Genomic DNA, 17,971 nt, shown 5'->3' with positions numbered 1-17,971 from the left:
AATAGCTTAGGCGGGAATCGAACCCGAGACCTATGGTTTACGGATAACATTAGTAACCGGTGAACCCAGCAGGGCCGTGCTGAAAGAAAGGAGAACCAAATATATTTATATTAGAGTTGGGTTCATTAAACCACTTAATATAAATAATAAACTTAAGTTGGGGTTGGGTTATTTTTATTTTTGGTTCGGCACCTTCTCCTCTCAAACCCTCACGCCGGCGCCCCTCTTCTTCTCCTCTTCCTCACGCACGGCACACCAAGCCCAAGGTCCATCGGTTCACCTTCCGGCGACGACTCCAACACGAAAGAGGTTCTTCTCCGCGAGAGGAACACGAAGACGTGATCGGATCGTCGAGAGGATCATCTCCACCGGAACTCTAGCGAATAGAATCGTAAGAAATTACGATCAAGAGGTAAGAAACCCCTCACCTGCAGTATAATAGCTTTCGTTTGATTGCATACTGTTAGATTTAGCTATATGCAGGTTTTTCGGCACATAGGGTGTGTTTTATCCCTCCTCGAGGATTTAGGGATCTAGTTGAACACCTCTAGATGGGCCGGACACGTTGTTGGAGATTCTAGACGTTGTCGGGTGCCTAGAGGTGATCTCCCTATTAGAGGAGAGAGTTGGAGCACACCAAGTGTTCGGTAAAATGTTAGTGTAGCTAAATACCACCTCAGTTATATTTAATAGCTTAGTTAGATGCATTAGAGGCATTTAAACCAGCACATTAGTTTAGTTCAGTTCTATGGGACTACGGTCCAATGGGTGGGCTCCCACAGTCGCCTCTAGGTTCAGATAACCTAGCTCTAGGTTCAGATAACCTAGAAACAGCATGTTATATCAGTTAGCTATAGATATCAGTATTTTATTTTCAGTGGCACTGTACTGGATTAGATATCCATTGGGTTGGACTCCCACAGTCGTCCCTAGGTTCAGATAGCCTAGACAACCCTGCTAAATTCGGGACTTGCAACCCCGGGTCTAGTAGGGATGCGCGCACTTAGGGATGCGCACATAGCAAGTACAGTTGCCGGGCCCAACAGCATGTTTAGTATTTTCACCTATTATGTATTAGATTTCAAAACTCAAAATCAATTATGCTAGTTGAGTTTGTTTCCAGTTACAGATTTAGTTTCAGTTAGTTTAGCTTATATTCAGTTCAGTGTTTATTTGGTTGCTTTGCCATGATCCAGTGCTTATGCCATGCTTATATGTTATGCTTTATGATTTCAGTATACCATGACTTAGCAAGTTCAGTGCATATTTTCAAATAGCATGATTTAAAAGCATATTGCATCGAATGCATGATTTTGTGAGGTAGATGGTTTCTTACTAAGCTTTAAGCTTACAGATTCTACTTTTCCTTATACTGCAGATAAAGGTAAAGGAAAGATGGACTAACAGAGGAAGCTGGAGGGCAATGCAAGGATGGTGTGTGTGGCAGGAACCGGAATCAAAGGTCCTTAGGGGACTTAGCAAGTTTAACCAATTAGAACTCTAGCAATTTTTACTTTCATACACTTTCAATTGTTAAATGTGTTTAGTGACTTGAAATGCCATGAACCAGTGAACCTTACTCTAGCTTAAGTCTAAAATTGTTATTACATGTTGTTAGAATAGTTATCATGCATGGGATAGTTGATAGGTGGAGTCTTGGCACAACCCAGGGTCTGAAATCAGAGTTCAGATTCGAAATCAGAACTCTGATCGGTCTCCAGACCGATCAGGGCTGGGCTACCACCGACCGATCTGCATCGGATACAGAGCAAAGCACGATTTCATGACAGCCTTCCAATCGACCAGAGTTAACAGAGATGGGGTGAACCGACCGGGGTTCACGACGATCAGTTGTTTCGGATCGGCCGAGTTCGATCCAATACACCCATTTGAATGACGAGAGTTCACCGATCGGCCAGTCCGACCGACCAAGAGGTCCCGGATCGGTCAAAACACCAGCGCGCATGGCTTAAAGTAGAAGAGAGAGCTGGATCGAACGCCGACCATCCGCGTAGACTTCTACCGCGCGATAAGGTCGATCGATCCTGACCGACTCCCAAACCCATCCTGACCTGGCCATCGAAACAACCCAAATGCAGGCGGTCAATTAATTAGTCTATTGCGACAAAGATAGTTTAGCAATAATCAGACATTATAGAAGGCCCATATATATCAGCAAGAATCGATACTTCCTACACACATCATTGTACTGCAGCCTTCCAAGTAAGAACACCTCACTTTATTTATTGTTTATTATTACATCATGTTTATATACCCAATGCTTGTTATATGTGATAGTTTGAACATGATATCGTGAGTTGATAACCTGTGATAGTGTTGCTATACCCATGTTCTGCGTTTTAATGCACCAGACGCCCAGTCAGAAGGGCACTAGCCATCAGAGTCTCAAGAAGAGGCAAAATGTTGGCCTCTGCACTCAAAGATCAGGTGGCCTGCATGAGCAAGAACTAGCCGGAAGAATAGAAATACCTTAAAGGCTAATCTCAGTGTAATACCCCACAACACCTTTAACCGACCTGACGAGTCCGTAGTCTAGGTTCCACACCACCTGCCAGCATCAAAGAGACTAGTAGCCCCAGCACTGGTAGCCAAGAAAGGAAGCCATCCAAAGGGTGAGTCAAGCTGCAGAACTTCAAAGTTAGTGTGAACCATGATGCAAGGTTCGGTTCAAAACACCGAGAGACGATGGAGCTTCGACCCACATTGTCAGGTGAAGGTGCCTGAAGTAGGAGACGACGATGTGTGGAAAGACCATTGTAACTGTTACTTGAAGAAATGGCGATATACACTTTAAAGAATTGAGAGTTCTTTCTGCGCGCGGGTTACAATCGCCACTGCGATCAGTTCATCGAGTTTCAAACTTCTTTGAGGTTCTTTCATGCGGGTTAAAATCGCCACTATGGCCAGTTCACAGCCGTGAAGAAATTCAGCGGTTGGCTCGTCATGCAGAAAAGAGCGGATCAGGTTGATGCTCAAGATGCCGAGGCCAAAGATAGCGATGCGTGGTGGTGGCATACATAGGCCACAAACCACGTGAGGAATTGGTGAGCGGTGCCTTGACCAAAGAGCATTACTACATGAGCGTGAGGCAGGCAAGTCTCCTCAGAGTCCAAGGGCCAAGGAAACTCTCACACTCAAAAACAGCAAGGCCACAGCTCTAACTGGAAAGGGAACTCCAACAGCAAGCGCAAATCAGGGAGTGACTCAAAAGGAGGACCATCTAGCAAGCGACCCAGTTATCCAAAGTGTGCCACTTGTGGGAGATTCCACCGAGGGGTTTGTCGCAAGGGCACACGAGGATGTTTTGAATGTGGACAAGAAGGGCACATGGCCAAGCAGTGCCCGAACAAGATCGGTCTTCCTCAGCCACAGCAGATCCAGTATGCAGGCCAGCCAGCTCAGTTACATCAGATGCAGGCCACTCTAGAAGGTCCACTCATCAGCCAGGGCCGATTAGAAGCCCCTCCAGCTATGGCGAATGCGAGGATCTACTCACTCACCAGAGAGGACGTAGCAAATGCCTCGACAGTCGTCACAGGTCAGATTAGCATTTTTCAGTATAGTGCTACTGTTCTATTTGATACTGGGGCAACCCATTCATATATAGCCAGGGTGTTCTCCGAGAAATTAGAAATACCCCCAGAGATACTCAGCGGTCAGTTTCTGACGGCACTACCTTCAGGAGAGGTCATGACATCCACGCACTGGCTCAGAGCAGTGCCAGTCATTATAGCAGATCGGGAACTCTTTTGTGATCTGATCCTGCTAGAAATGGCTGACTACGACGTCATCCTTGGGATGGACTTTCTGATCAAATATGGTGCTTCCATAGAGTGCCGTAAACAGAAAGTCGTATTCCAACCCGAAGCAGAAGCACAGTTCGAGTACATCGGAGAACCAAGGAGAAAAGCCAGAAAATTTCTCTCAGCTATGAAGGCACAGAAGTTGATGGATTCGGGATGTGCGGGGTACCTAGCACATGTAGTCACTACCAGCCAGGACGAGGACCAACAGCTAGCAGAGGTCCGAGTTGTATGTGACTACCCAGCAGTCTTCCCTGAAGAGTTACCAGGCCTAGCACCAGTCAGGGAGATTGAATTTGAGATAGAGCTCTTCCCCGGCACCAATCCTATTTCCAAAGTGCCCTACCGCATGGCTCCAGCAGAACTGAAGGAACTTCATGAGCAGCTACAGGGGCTTTATACGCCCTAGTCACTCACCATGGGGAGCGCCTGTGCTATTCGTGAAGAAGAAGGATGGAAGCATGCGGCTATGTATAGACTACAGAGCACTGAATCAGGTCACGATCAAGAACAGGTATCCTCTTCCCAGAATAGATGACCTGTTCGACCAGTTAAAGGGAGCAGCAGTGTTCTCAAAAATTGACCTCAGATCAGGATATCACCAAGTCAGAGTCAAGGAGGGTGATATACCGAAGACAGCATTCAGGACCAGATACGGACATTACGAGTTCGTAGTCATGCCTTTTGGCGTGACAAATGCTCCAGCTACATTCATGGATCTTATGAACAGGGTATTCAGGGAGTATTTAGATAAGTTTGTGATTGTGTTTATCGATGACATTCTTATCTACTCGTGAACTCGGAAGAACACTCGAGCACTGAAACTAGTATTGCAGACCTTACAGAACCAGTATATGCCAAGTTCATGAAATGCGAGTTTTGGCTAAATCGGTGTCCTTCTGGGTCACGTCATCTCAAAGGATGGTATTATGGTATATCCACAAGATAGAAGCGTAGTAATCGGAGGAGACCTAAGAACGCCCAGTCGAGATCGGGGAGCTCGGGATTAGGATATTACTGGAAAGTTTGTAGAGGACTTCTCGAATAGCCTCCCCACCCTCTCACGGGAAGAACAAGAAATTTCGGATGTGGACGGAGTGCAGAAACTCAAGAGGAGATTGACTAGTGCACCTATTCGACACCGAAACAAAAATAAGATATATATAGTGGCGCCTCTAAATTGGGATTAGGAGCACGGATGCAAGATGGCAAGGTAATCGCCTATGCCTCCAGAATGACTCAAGGATTATGAGAAGAACTACCCTACTCATGATCTTGAGCTTGCAGCAGTAGTGTTCGCTCTCAAAATTGGAGACATTACTTGTATGGAGCTCACAGATGCAATGCATGAATCATCGTGAGTCTGAAGTACTTCTTCACTCGGAAGGATCTGAATATGACAGCCAGTGGCTAGAACTGGTCAAAGATTATGACATAGACATCCTCTACCACCCAGGGAAAGCCAATAGGGTAGTAGATGCACTTAGTAGAAAATCCAGCGCTACCTTATTATCTCTAGCAGCCATGTCACCACCCCTACAGAAGGAGATCGCGGATTTTGGTCTCGAACTCATTGTCGGACAGCTCTCTACTATGACCTTAGAGTCTACCTTGCTTGGTGATATTCAGTCAGCTCAGGATCAGGACCCTGAAATTCAGAAAATCAAGCAAGGGCTAACAGAATCAGAAAGTAGAGAATTCAGAGTGTCCGATAGCGGGGTGTTGTATTTTGGTGATAGACTCCGTATTCCGGAAGGAGCTACGGAGACAGATTTTAGATGAGGCTCACAGGACTCCCTATGCGATGCATCCAGGCTCCACCAAAATGTATCAAGACCTGAAGAAATGTTTTTGGTGGCCCGGGATGAAGCGAGACATCGCCAGATATGTTAGCATCTGCCTCACCTGTCAGAGGGTCAAGGCGGAACATCAGCGACCAGGAGGAGTTCTGCAGCCTATACAGATCCCAGAATGGAAGTGGGAGGATATCTCGATGGACTTCATAGTGGGGCTACCCAGAACCACAAATGGTTTTGATGCCATCTGGGTAATAGTCGACAGGTTGACTAAATTAGCCCACTTTTTAGCTATCAAGATATCCTACCCCATGGAGAAGCTAGCTCAGTTGTATCTCCAGGAGATCGTCAGACTACATGGAGTCCCACGAACCATCATTTCAGACAGAGACAGCAGATTCACCTCACACTTCTGGGAGTGCGTACAGTCAGCATTGGGCACCAAATTGAAATTCAGCACAGCATTCCATCCTCAGACAGATGGTCAGACGGAGCGAGTAAATCAGGTACTCGAAGATATGCTTTGAGCGTGTGCCCTAGACTTCAAGGGAAGTTGGTGCAAATATCTGAGTTTAGCATAATTTGCATACAACAACAGTTATCAGGCCACTATCGGCATGACACCTTATGAGACACTCTATGGGCGGAGGTGCAGATCACCAATCTGTTGGTATGAGAGTGGTGAACAGAAGGAACTAGAGCTTCAGACAGATCTAGTGGCAGATACCACCCATCCAGCGAGATCCGCGGAGGATAGAGACGAGCGCGCCGAAAAGCTATCTGCGATACAGCCGCAGACCCCTAGAGTTTTCGATTTGGGGATACAGTTTTCCTCGAGTAGCTCCCATGAAGGGAGTCATGCGTTTTGGGAAGAAGGGCAAGCTAGCTCCCAGATATGTGGGACCATACCTTATCACGAAGAGAGTGGGCAAGGTAGCATATGAGTTAGAGCTACCTCAGGAGATGTCAGCCGTCCACAACGTATTTCATGTCTCCATGCTGAAGAAGCATATCCCAGACGCCACCCAGGTGATTGAGCCCCAGTTGGTACAGGTCCGTGATGATCTCAGCTATGACAGTCGGCCTATTCAGATAATAGACCGAGCAGTAAAGAAATTACGGAACAAGGAAGTACCATTAGTCAAAGTCAGCTGGCAAAATCACACAGCAGCAGAGGCGACTTGGGAGACAGAGGCCAGCATGAGACAGAAGTACCTAGAATTGTTCTAAGTTCGAGGACGAACTTTTTATAAGGTATGGAGGATTGTAACGCTCGAAAATTCTCAAAACTATTTTAGAATTATTCTAAGATTTTTCTGGAATTTTTAGATATTTCTCCGAAAAAAATCCGAGTATCGGAAGTAGCAAAAATAATTAGAACCGTAAAATAGCTTAGGCGGGAATCGAACCCGAGACCTATGGTTTACGGATAAGATTAGTAACCGGTGAACGGTCGTGCTGAAAGAAAGGAGAACCAAATATATTTATATTAGAGTTGGGTTCATTAAACCACTTAATATAAATAATAAACTTAAGTTGGGGTTGGGTTATTTTTATTTTTGGTTCGGCACCTTCTCCTCTCAAACCCTCACGCCGGCGCCCCTCTTCTTCTCCTCTTCCTCACGCACGGCACACCAAGCCCAAGGTCCATCGGTTCACCTTCCGGCGACGACTCCAACACGAAAGAGGTTCTTCTCCGCGAGAGGAACGCGAAGACGTGATCGGATCGTCGAGAGGATCATCTCCACCGGAACTCTAGCGAATAGAATCGTAAGAAATTACGATCAAGAGGTAAGAAACCCCTCACCTGCAGTATAATAGCTTTCGTTTGATTGCATACTGTTAGATTTAGCTATATGCAGGTTTTTCGGCACATAGGGTGTGTTTTAACCCTCCTCGAGGATTTAGGGATCTAGTTGAACACCTCTAGACGGGCCGGACACGTTGTTCTCCTTTAGTTGGAGATTCTAGACGTTGTCGGGTGCCTAGAGGTGATCTCCCTATTAGAGGAGAGAGTTGGAGCACACCAAGTGTTCGGTAAAATGTTAGTGTAGCTAAATACCACCTCAGTTATGTTTAATAGCTCAGTTAGATGCATTAGAGGCATTTAAACCAGCACATTAGTTTAGTTCAGTTCTATGGGACTACGGTCCAATGGGTGGGCTCCCACAGTCGCCTCTAGGTTCAGATAACCTAGCTCTAGGTTCAGATAACCTAGAAACAGCATGTTATATCAGTTAGCTATAGATATCAGTATTTTATTTTTAGTGGCACTGTACTGGATTAGATATCCATTGGGTTGGACTCCCACAGTCGTCCCTATGTTCAGATAGCCTAGACAACCCTGCTAAATTCGGGACTTGCAACCCCGGGTCTAGTAGGGATGCGCGCACAGCAAGTACAGTTGCCGGGCCCAACAGCATGTTTAGTATTTTCACCTATTATGTATTAGATTTCAAAACTCAAAATCAATTATGCTAGTTGAGTTTGTTTCCAGTTATATATTTAGTTTCAGTTAGTTTAGCTTATATTCAGTTCAGTGTTTATTTGGTTGCTTTGCCATGATCCAGTGCTTATGCCATGCTTATATGTTATGCTTTATGATTTCAGTATACCATGACTTAGCAAGTTCAGTGCATATTTTCAAATAGCATGATTTAAAAGCATATTGCATCGAATGCATGATTTTGTGAGGTAGATGGTTTCTTACTAAGCTTTAAGCTTACAGATTCTACTTTTCCTTATACTGCAGATAAAGGTAAAGGAAAGATGGACTAACAGAGGAAGCTGGAGGGCAATGCAAGGATGGTGTGTGTGGCAGGAACCGGAATCAAAGGTCCTTAGGGGACTTAGCAAGTTTAACCAATTAGAACTCTAGCAATTTTTACTTTCATACACTTTCAATTGTTAAATGTGTTTAGTGACTTGAAATGCCATGAACCAGTGAACCTTACTCTAGCTTAAGTCTAAAATTGTTATTACATGTTGTTAGAATAGTTATCATGCATGGGATAGTTGATAGGTGGAGTCTTGGCACAACCCAGGGTCTGAAATCAGAGTTCAGATTAATCGAACTCGATCGGTCTCACCGATCTCTGTCGAACAGATCCGGCGACGATCGAGATCGGTCGGATAATGATGTATCCTCATGGATCGATCAGCCAAGCCGATCCAGGCGCAACGAGACATGGGGGTGGTGACGGTCGGTCTCGGCCGATCAGGGTGCTCTGGGATCGCTAGAGGCTTCAATCGCCAATCGCGGAACGGGCTCGACCGGACGGTGCTCAGCCATCCGACCGATCGGTGAGGTCTGATCGATCGGCGGAAGCCGATCCATCGCGCGGTAGCGAAAAGAAGAAAGCTTTGGATCGGTGCGACCGATCCAGGAGACTCTCTGCAGTGCGACAATTTGCGATCGATCCCGTGATCGATCCGACAGCCCAATCGATCTGTGGATCAATTGAAATGCCTGATTTAAGCCAGCATTTCATCCGGGAGGCATAGGTTGTCTCCCCTAGCAAGTGTACAACTCCTAGGTACACCCAGAGCATTAAGTTTTGATCAGTTTAGTAGAAAAATTTTAATTAGCCTAGCTTTCCGCACAGCATAGTTTAGCAATAACTGTAGCGATTCGCCTTACAGCCTAGTAGTAGAAGGTGGGTCGTTACAGCTTGTGTTTCCTTTGAGTTTGCAACTGCACCGCTATTATCACAATAAATTGTGATGATTTTGGGAAAACCAGGAATCACATCTAAGTCTATTAGAAAGTTCCTGAGCCATACTCCTTCTTTAGCTGCCTTAGAGGCTGCTACATAATCAGCTTCCATGGTTGAGTCCGCAACGCATTTCTGCTTAACACTCCTCCATGCAATGGCTCCACCTCCTAAAGTAAACACATAGCCTGATGTAGACTTACTGTTCTCCCGATCCGATTGGAAATCTGAATCCGTGTAACCCATAGGGAGCAAATCGTCTGCTTGGTAAACTAGCATATAATCTCTAGTCCTTCTCAGGTACTTTAATATATGCTTTACCGCAGTCCAATGTCCTTGTCCAGGGTTACTCTGATATCTGCTAACAATGCCCATGGAAAAACAGATATCAGGTCTTGTACATAGCATTGCATACATAAGGCTTCCTACAGCCGAAGCATAAGGAACCACTTTCATGTCCTTTATCTCCTTTGATGTCTTCGGAGACATCTCTTTAGATAGAGCTACTCCATGCCTAAAAGGTAAGAAACCTTTCTTGGAATTCTGAATGCTAAAACGAGCAAGGATTGTATCTATATATGAAGCATGTGTAACGCCAGCCCCTTTTACTACCACTCCTGCCTAGTGAGGGCGGGGTTACTTTCCTTACTCTTAGACTTAGTAACTTAAACATTCATACATACATACATACATACAACGGAAGCATATCTATGTTTGTAAGGATAGGGTAACATGGTAAGCATATGTATAAGAAATAACATGGTTCAACTTAAATAGTCATAGTATTCATTTTAACTCATGCATAGAGAATCATAAAATACATCACATCACATAACATATTATCCTAAGTACACTTAAGCAGGTTATTTTGTTTCTTTAGCCAAGTCACCATCACACATCTCTTGCCCCTTCCTGCTGCGCCTCTAGTTTCTCCATTCTTTACCTTTATCTGCGGTACAAGGAAAAGTATCTGTAAGCACTCAAGGCTTAGTGAGATCCTTTACTACTCACAAAAACCAACGTATCATGCAACATCATCATATCATACATTATAGAATAATTTATGCTCATATCATCATGTAATTAAAACATATCAAATCATGGCATGAATCTCAGTAATGACATAAGATAAAGTAAACAACATATTATGGCCTAAACCTTATCATGGTACAAGTAACATCCTATCATAGCATAAATCACATCATAATATAAGAATCATTATACCATGGTATAAATTATATCATAACATGGAGGTACTATCATAACATAAGGAAATCATCATATCATGGTATAGATCATGTCATAACATAAGTGTACATCATAGCATAATGACAAAAACAAACATCATGACATTTATTTTCATGACATCAAGGCATCATATCATAGCATATCTTGTAGGCATTACTTTTCATCATATCGTGAGCATGGATATAAGATGTCCTTTAAAACATGGGAAATGTAAATGTCATGTGCAATATTCCTTTCAAAACATGATTCATGTCGTGTGTGAGATGTCTTAAAATAATATCATATAGTACTTGAAATAATCTCAACATGAAAGGGGCCCGGCTTAGTACCACATACATACATAATGCACGCATCCTAAGTAGACCCAAGGTAGCTAGTCTTGAACCTACTAGGAAACTAGGCCCGTAGCTCGACCTAGGGGCACGTAAGGAGCCCACCCTTTACTAGGCCCATAATTCGACCTAGGGGCGCATGAGGAGCCCACCCTTTTGGTATAAGCCATTCAAAGTAAAATACATGCCATATCATATCTCTATCATTTCATAACATATTCATGTCGTTCATAGCATATCTTATTCATGTCAATCATAGCATATCATGTTCATGTCATTCATAGCATATCATATTCATGTCATTCGTGAAATTTCATATTTATGTCATTCATAGCATATCATATTCATGTCATTCGTAGCATATTTCATTCATGGCATTCATGGCATATCATGTTCATATCATTCATAAGGTATGCATAAATGGGCACATAGCCATGCATACTTGGGCACATAGCCATCATACTTGGGCACATAGCCATCATACTTGTCTTGGGCACATAGCCATCATATTTGGGCACATAGCCATTTAGATATCATTCACATGCATAGTTCATAAACATATTCAAATGAGCAAACTAACACAAAAAAGAAAACATAATCATGCATGGATCACAAGTTAACTTCTTCCAATTCAAGTCTTGGCAAGTGAAGTACATATTGAGTCATAACTTGGTCTAAATTCTCAACCCACTAAGGGTGGCCGAAACATGCATAGGCTCATTTAGATTTCATAAAATCATACAAGCATATTAACTCACATTTATTCCCATACATTTAACATAAGGAACACATAAGCATATGTGATTTAGGTTCTATGCTTCTTAGGGTTTTAAACCCACCTTGGCCGAAACCTATAAGGTCCAACCTTGGTTACAAATAGCATGCAAACATGTGAATCTAAATAAATTTTCTTCCATGCATTTATCCTAGGCATTTACATGAGCATATTAGGTTAAAGTTCAAGCTTCCTAAGTTCACCAAGTGTAAGTGGCCGATTGCCACAAAGCATGGATTCTAAACATATGAGTACCCTATAAATTTCATAGCATATCATGGAGAGGGACATAACATGTTAGGGTTGAATTTAGGCTTGCCTAAGCCCTACATTTCATGGTGGCCGAATGTTCAACATGTGAAAAACATAACCCTAAGAAACATGAAATCTCAAGTGCATAATATTATCTTCATATCTTCTCATAAGGTAAAACATAAGCAAGCTAGATTTGAGGTTGAGCCTCATCAAGGAATTAAATCCCTTAATGGCCGAAACCTTGTGATAGGGTCCTACTAGTTCTAAGCAACCTACAAGTATGAAACATCAAGAGAACATTCACAACATCTAGTGGAAACTTTATACTTGATACCTCTTCTAGAATTTACAAGCATGTGAGTACCTTATGAATTTCATAGTATATCATGGGGAGGGACATAACATGTTAGGGTTGAATTTAGGCTTGCCTAAGCCCTACATTTCATGGTGGCCGAACGTTCAACATGTGAAAAACATAACCATAAGAAACATGAAATCTCAAGTGCATAATATTATTTTTCATATCTTTTCATAAGGTAATACATAAGCAAGTTAGGTTTGAGGTTTAGCCTCCTTAAGGTACTAAATCCCTTCATGGCCGAAACCTTGTGATAGGTTCCTATTAGTTCTAAGCAACATACAAGTATAAACATCAAGGAAAATATTCATATAACATCATAGAAGAGATCATAGGCATGTTAGTTTTTAAATTGAGCTTCTCTAGGTTTTAAGCCTCTTCATGGCCGAACCCTAAGGTAGAGTATTACCTAACTCCAAACCTTATACAAGCATGAAATATCAAAGTCATATTCATAACATATCATGAGGAAAACTTAAACATATTGGTTTGGTTTTTTAGCTTCCATAAACTTTACAAGTATCATAACCGAAATTTCTTAGGGAAAACTCTAGGTTATAAAATTCATATAAACTCAACAAAAACCATATAACCACTTGTACCACAGGTGAGGGGATACTCACATCCTCTTGCTTGGTCTTTTCTTAAGAGAAGGTACCCTTTTGTGAGAAGAAGAAGAGAGCTCCTCCTCCTAGTGCTCCTTTGTGTTTTTCATGCTTGTGAGATGTAGATCTTGATGGTTCCTTCTTGGGGTTTGGTTTTCTTAGGGAGAAAACCTTAGTTGGATTTTTTGGGAAAGAAGAGAGGAGGCTCTAGGTCACGGCAAGATGAGGGAAGGGGAGAAAAATGAAGTCCCTTCTTGATTTTCCCTCTTATGCTAGGTGGAAGTAAGAAGCAAAAAGAGGTTTTGCTTCCCCCTCCTCTTAACTCATCTTTTATTCTCTTAATGATGAAGAAATGTCTCTATTCATCCCCCTACTTCCTCTCCTCTCCTTCTCTCTTGTCATCCATGAAAATGAAAAGAGTGAGGAAGAGAGAAAAAAAAACAACTTGTCTTGCTTTCTTAATCAAGAGAAGGAGGAAGAAAGCTACTTGATGTTTTCTTGCTTTCTTCTCTAAATCATGGTTTTATCTTTATCTACAATATTCATTCTCTATTTAACAATAACTCATGATGGTCTAGTGGAAATTCTATAATTCTTAGCTTAAGAAGGTTCAAGGTTCAATCCATGACCAATTCTATATATATATATATATATATATATATATTTTCTATCTTATCTTCTTTTATTCTAAAAGAAAACTTCACCTACTTAGCTTAAGAATTCGTGGGTGTTACAGTACCCCATACCTCATAAAAAGTTCGTCCTCGAACTTTAGAATAGCGACATCAGGTGGCACAAGACTTCCTGCTGAGTGCATCAGCCTCTTTGTTTGTCTTTCCTGGATGATAAAAGATCTCGCAGTCATAGTCCTTGACCAGTTCGAGCCATCTACGTTGTCTCATATTCAGGTCTTTCTGTGTGAAGAAGTATTTCAGACTCTGGTGGTCGGTGTAAATCTTACACTGAGCTCCATATAAATAATGTCTCCATGTTTTTAGTGCAAAGACCACGGCTGCTAGTTCCAGGTCATGGGTGGGGTAATTCTTTTCATGTTCCTTAAGTTGTCTAGAGGTGTAGGCAATGACCTTGCCGTCTTGCATGAGTACAGCTCCCAATCCTAATATAGAGGCATCGCTGTACATATCGAAGCTCTTGTCACATTCCGGAAGAGTAAGGATCGGCGCACTACTCAGTCTCCTTTTTAATTGCGTGAAACTCTTCTCACAGTCATCCATCCATTCATACCTTTTGTTCTTTTTGGTGAGACATGTCATAGGGGCTGCAATTTTGGAAAAATCTTCTATAAATTTCCTATAATAGCCTGCAAGTCCGAGAAAGCTTCTAACTTCGCTGGCATTCTTCGGCCTGTTCCAGTTACTTACAGCTTCGATCTTGCTTGGATCCACCATTACTCCGTCTTTGGAGATGACATGACCCAAGAATGATATTCGATCAAGCCAGAACTCACATTTGGAAAACTTTGCATATAGTTGTTTCTCCTTAAGGATCTGTAGCACCGTGTTCAGGTGTTCAACGTGTTCCTCTGGGGTTCTGGAATAGACGAGGATATCATCAATGAAGATGATCAGAAATTTGTCGAGATACGCCGTAAACACCCGATTCATGAGATCCATAAATGTAGCAGGAGCATTAGTTACGCCAAAGGTGCATAACTATAAACTCATAGTGTTCGTATCTCATTCGAAATGCCGTCTTCGGAATATCACCCTGTTTCACTTTCACCTGATGATAGCCGGATCTCAAGTCAATCTTTGAGAAGACGGTTGCACCCTTCAATTGATCGAACAAGTCGTCGATCCGTGGAAGAGGATACCGGTTCTTGATTGTTACCTTATTTAATTCTCGGTAGTCTATACACATTCGCATGGTTCCGTCCTTCTTCTTTACGAACAGTATCGAAGCTCCCCATGGGGAGTGACTAGGGCGGATAAGTCCCTTGTCAAGTAACTCTGATAGTTGTCCCTGTAGTTCCTTCAACTCAGTCGGCGCCATTCGATAGGATGCTTTAGAGATCGGTTTAGTGACCAAAATCAATTCAATCTCAAATGCTATCTCGCTATCTGGGGCTAATCCGGGTAGTTCTTCGAAAAATACCCCTAGATATTTGCATTCTACTGGGACATCTTCTAGTTTCTAGTCATTGATTCGATCTGCGTCGACCATTTGGGCTAAAAAGCCAGTACATCCTTGATCTAGCATCTTCTGTGCCTTTATAACTGATAGAAATCTCTCAATTTCTTTTCTGGGTTCTCCAATAAACTCGAACTTTAATTCGGCTTCCGGTTGGAAGACTACTTTTCTTTTACGGCACTCGATTGAAGCGTCGTACTTGATCAGGAAATCCATACCTAGTATAATATCAAAATCCTACATGTCAAGTATTATCAGATCGCAGTAGAGTTCTCTGTCTGCGATTCGGATAGGCACGGCTCGCAGCATATGATCGGAAGGCATCACTTCTCCCGAAGGTAAGGTTGTTAAGAATTTGCCCGTTATGATTTGTGGTGGTGCTTCTAACTTTTTCATGAAGGGTATGGAGACAAACGAGTGGGTTGCTCCGGTATCAAATAATACAGTAGCATACTGACTAAAAATAGATAGCTGACCTGTGACCACAGTAGAATCACTTGCCACGTCTTCTTTGGTGAGAGAGAAAACCCTGGCATTCGTCGTCACTGGTGGGGCTTCTAATCTCCCTTGGCTAATCAGAGTCCCTTCTAAAGCTGCTTGCATCTGATGTAGCTGTGCAGGGGTACTCCTATTCTGGTCATACTGCTGAGATGGTACCTGAAACCGAGTAGGGCAATCTCTGAGCATATGTCCTTCCTGTCCACAATTGTAGCACTTCCTCGTACCCTGATGGCATACTCTGGAATGCTGCTTTCCACAAGTGGCACACAGAGGATACCTCGGCTGCTTATTTGCTGGACCACTCTTACTGTTGCTCCATTGTTTTCTTTTTCCAGCGGAATTCCCTTTCCAGTTCGTCTTGGTACTCTGCAATTTCTGTCCTTCCGTCTTTTCCGGATTCTTTCCTTCGTTCATCGCCTTTTGATAATGTTCGGTGATCAAAGCACTGCTGACTAGCTCTTCCGTGGTTTGCGGTCTATTAACTCCGCCGGCCACATTCAAAGCTATTTCAGGTCGGAGCATTTTCAACATTAATCTGACCCGTTCTCTTTCCGTGCTGACCAATTCTGGACATAGGCGTGCGAGGCAGTTGAAACGCTTCACAGCATCATTAACTGATAAATCACCTTGCCGAAATTCGGTGAACTCGTCATAATGTCGATTTGTCACTCGCATATGAAAATATTCCTCCAAAAATTCTGCTTCGAAATCTGCCCAGTTCATCAGATTGACTTGTCTCTTGGCCTTAACTTTTTCCCACCACATCCATGTGTCTCCAGAAAAACAGAAAGACACGCACTTGATCTTTTCCGGTACGGGCCAATCTAGCAGGTCTACGATATTTTCCACCGTCTTGAACCAGGCCTGGGCGTCCCATGGCTCACATGTGCCCGTAAAATTCTCCGGCTTTAATCTCAGCCACTGTATCAGAAAATTTTCCTATCGGACTACTGGGACAGGGGCTACCGGTGGCACGGGGGCAGCTGCAGGAATAACTGGAATAGTGTTTTGATTTGCTGGCGGGGTGACCGGATTCCCTTGCTGACCCATCAGAGTAGTAATCAATTGTTGTTGTTCAGTGATCTGACGCTGGAGGTCTGTGACTACCTGAGTCAGGTCTGGTGGAGTTACTGTCTCCTCAGGTCTACCACCGCGTCTTCTAGTAGCCATGATTATCTTCATAAATAACAACAATGCTAGCATAAGTTGTTATAGTTCCCAACTAGAATAACATAAGGTAGTTATCATTCTTAACACGACCTAGCATATGTTATCGTCAATCCTATCCTACCATCATATATTCCCTAGACTAAAAATCATCACAATAAAACAGGCATGCATATTTAAATAAACATATCAGACAAAAAATAAAGTAAACATAGAAAATTCTTACTTGGAGCGGCAGGATGGAGGCTTGATGTGTGTAGTGAGATGGCTAAGTTGGCTCTGATACCAACCTGTAACGCCCGCCCTTTTTACTACCACTCCTGTCTAGTGAGGGCATGGTTACTTTCCTTACTCTTAGACTTAGTAACTTAAACATTCATACATACATACATACATACATACAGCGGAAGCATATCTATGTTTGTAAGCATAGGGTAACATGGTAAGCATATGTATAAGAAATAACATGGTTCAACTTAAATAGTCATAGTATTCATTTCTAACTCATGCATAGAGAATCATAAAAGACATCACATCACATAACATATTATTCTAAGTACACTTAAGCAGGTTATTTTGTTTCTTTAGCCAAGTCACCATCACACATCTCTTGACCCTTCCTGCTGCGCCTCTAGTTTCTCCATTCTTTACCTTTATCTGCGGTACAAGGAAAAGTATCTATAAGCACTCAAGGCTTAGTGAGATCCTTTCCTACTCACAAAAACTAACGTATCATGCAACATCATCATATCATACATTATAGAGTAATTGATGCTCATATCATCATGTAATTAAAACATATCAAATCATGGCATGAATCTCAGTAATGACATAAGATAAAGTAAACAACATATTATGGCCTAAACCTTATCATGGTACAAGTAACATCCTATCATAGCATAAATCACATCATAATATAAGAATCATTATATCATGGTATAAATTATATCATAACATGGAGGTACTATCATAACATAAGGAAATCATCATATCATGGTATAGATCATGTCATAACATAAGTGTACATCATAGCATAATGACAAAAACAAACATCTTGATGACATTTATTTTCATGACATCAAGGCATCATATCATAACATATCTTGTAGGCATTACTTTTCATCATATCGTTAGCATGGATGCAAGATATCCTTTAAAACATGGGAAATGTAAATGTCATGTGCAATATGCCTTTCAAAACATGATTCATGTCGTGTGTGAGATGTCTTAAAACAATATCATATAG

The sequence above is a fragment of the Zingiber officinale genome, chromosome 10A (assembly GCF_018446385.1).
Source record: "Zingiber officinale cultivar Zhangliang chromosome 10A, Zo_v1.1, whole genome shotgun sequence".
Classification (NCBI taxonomy): domain Eukaryota; kingdom Viridiplantae; phylum Streptophyta; class Magnoliopsida; order Zingiberales; family Zingiberaceae; genus Zingiber; species Zingiber officinale.
Note: the sequence above shows the minus strand (reverse complement) of the source record.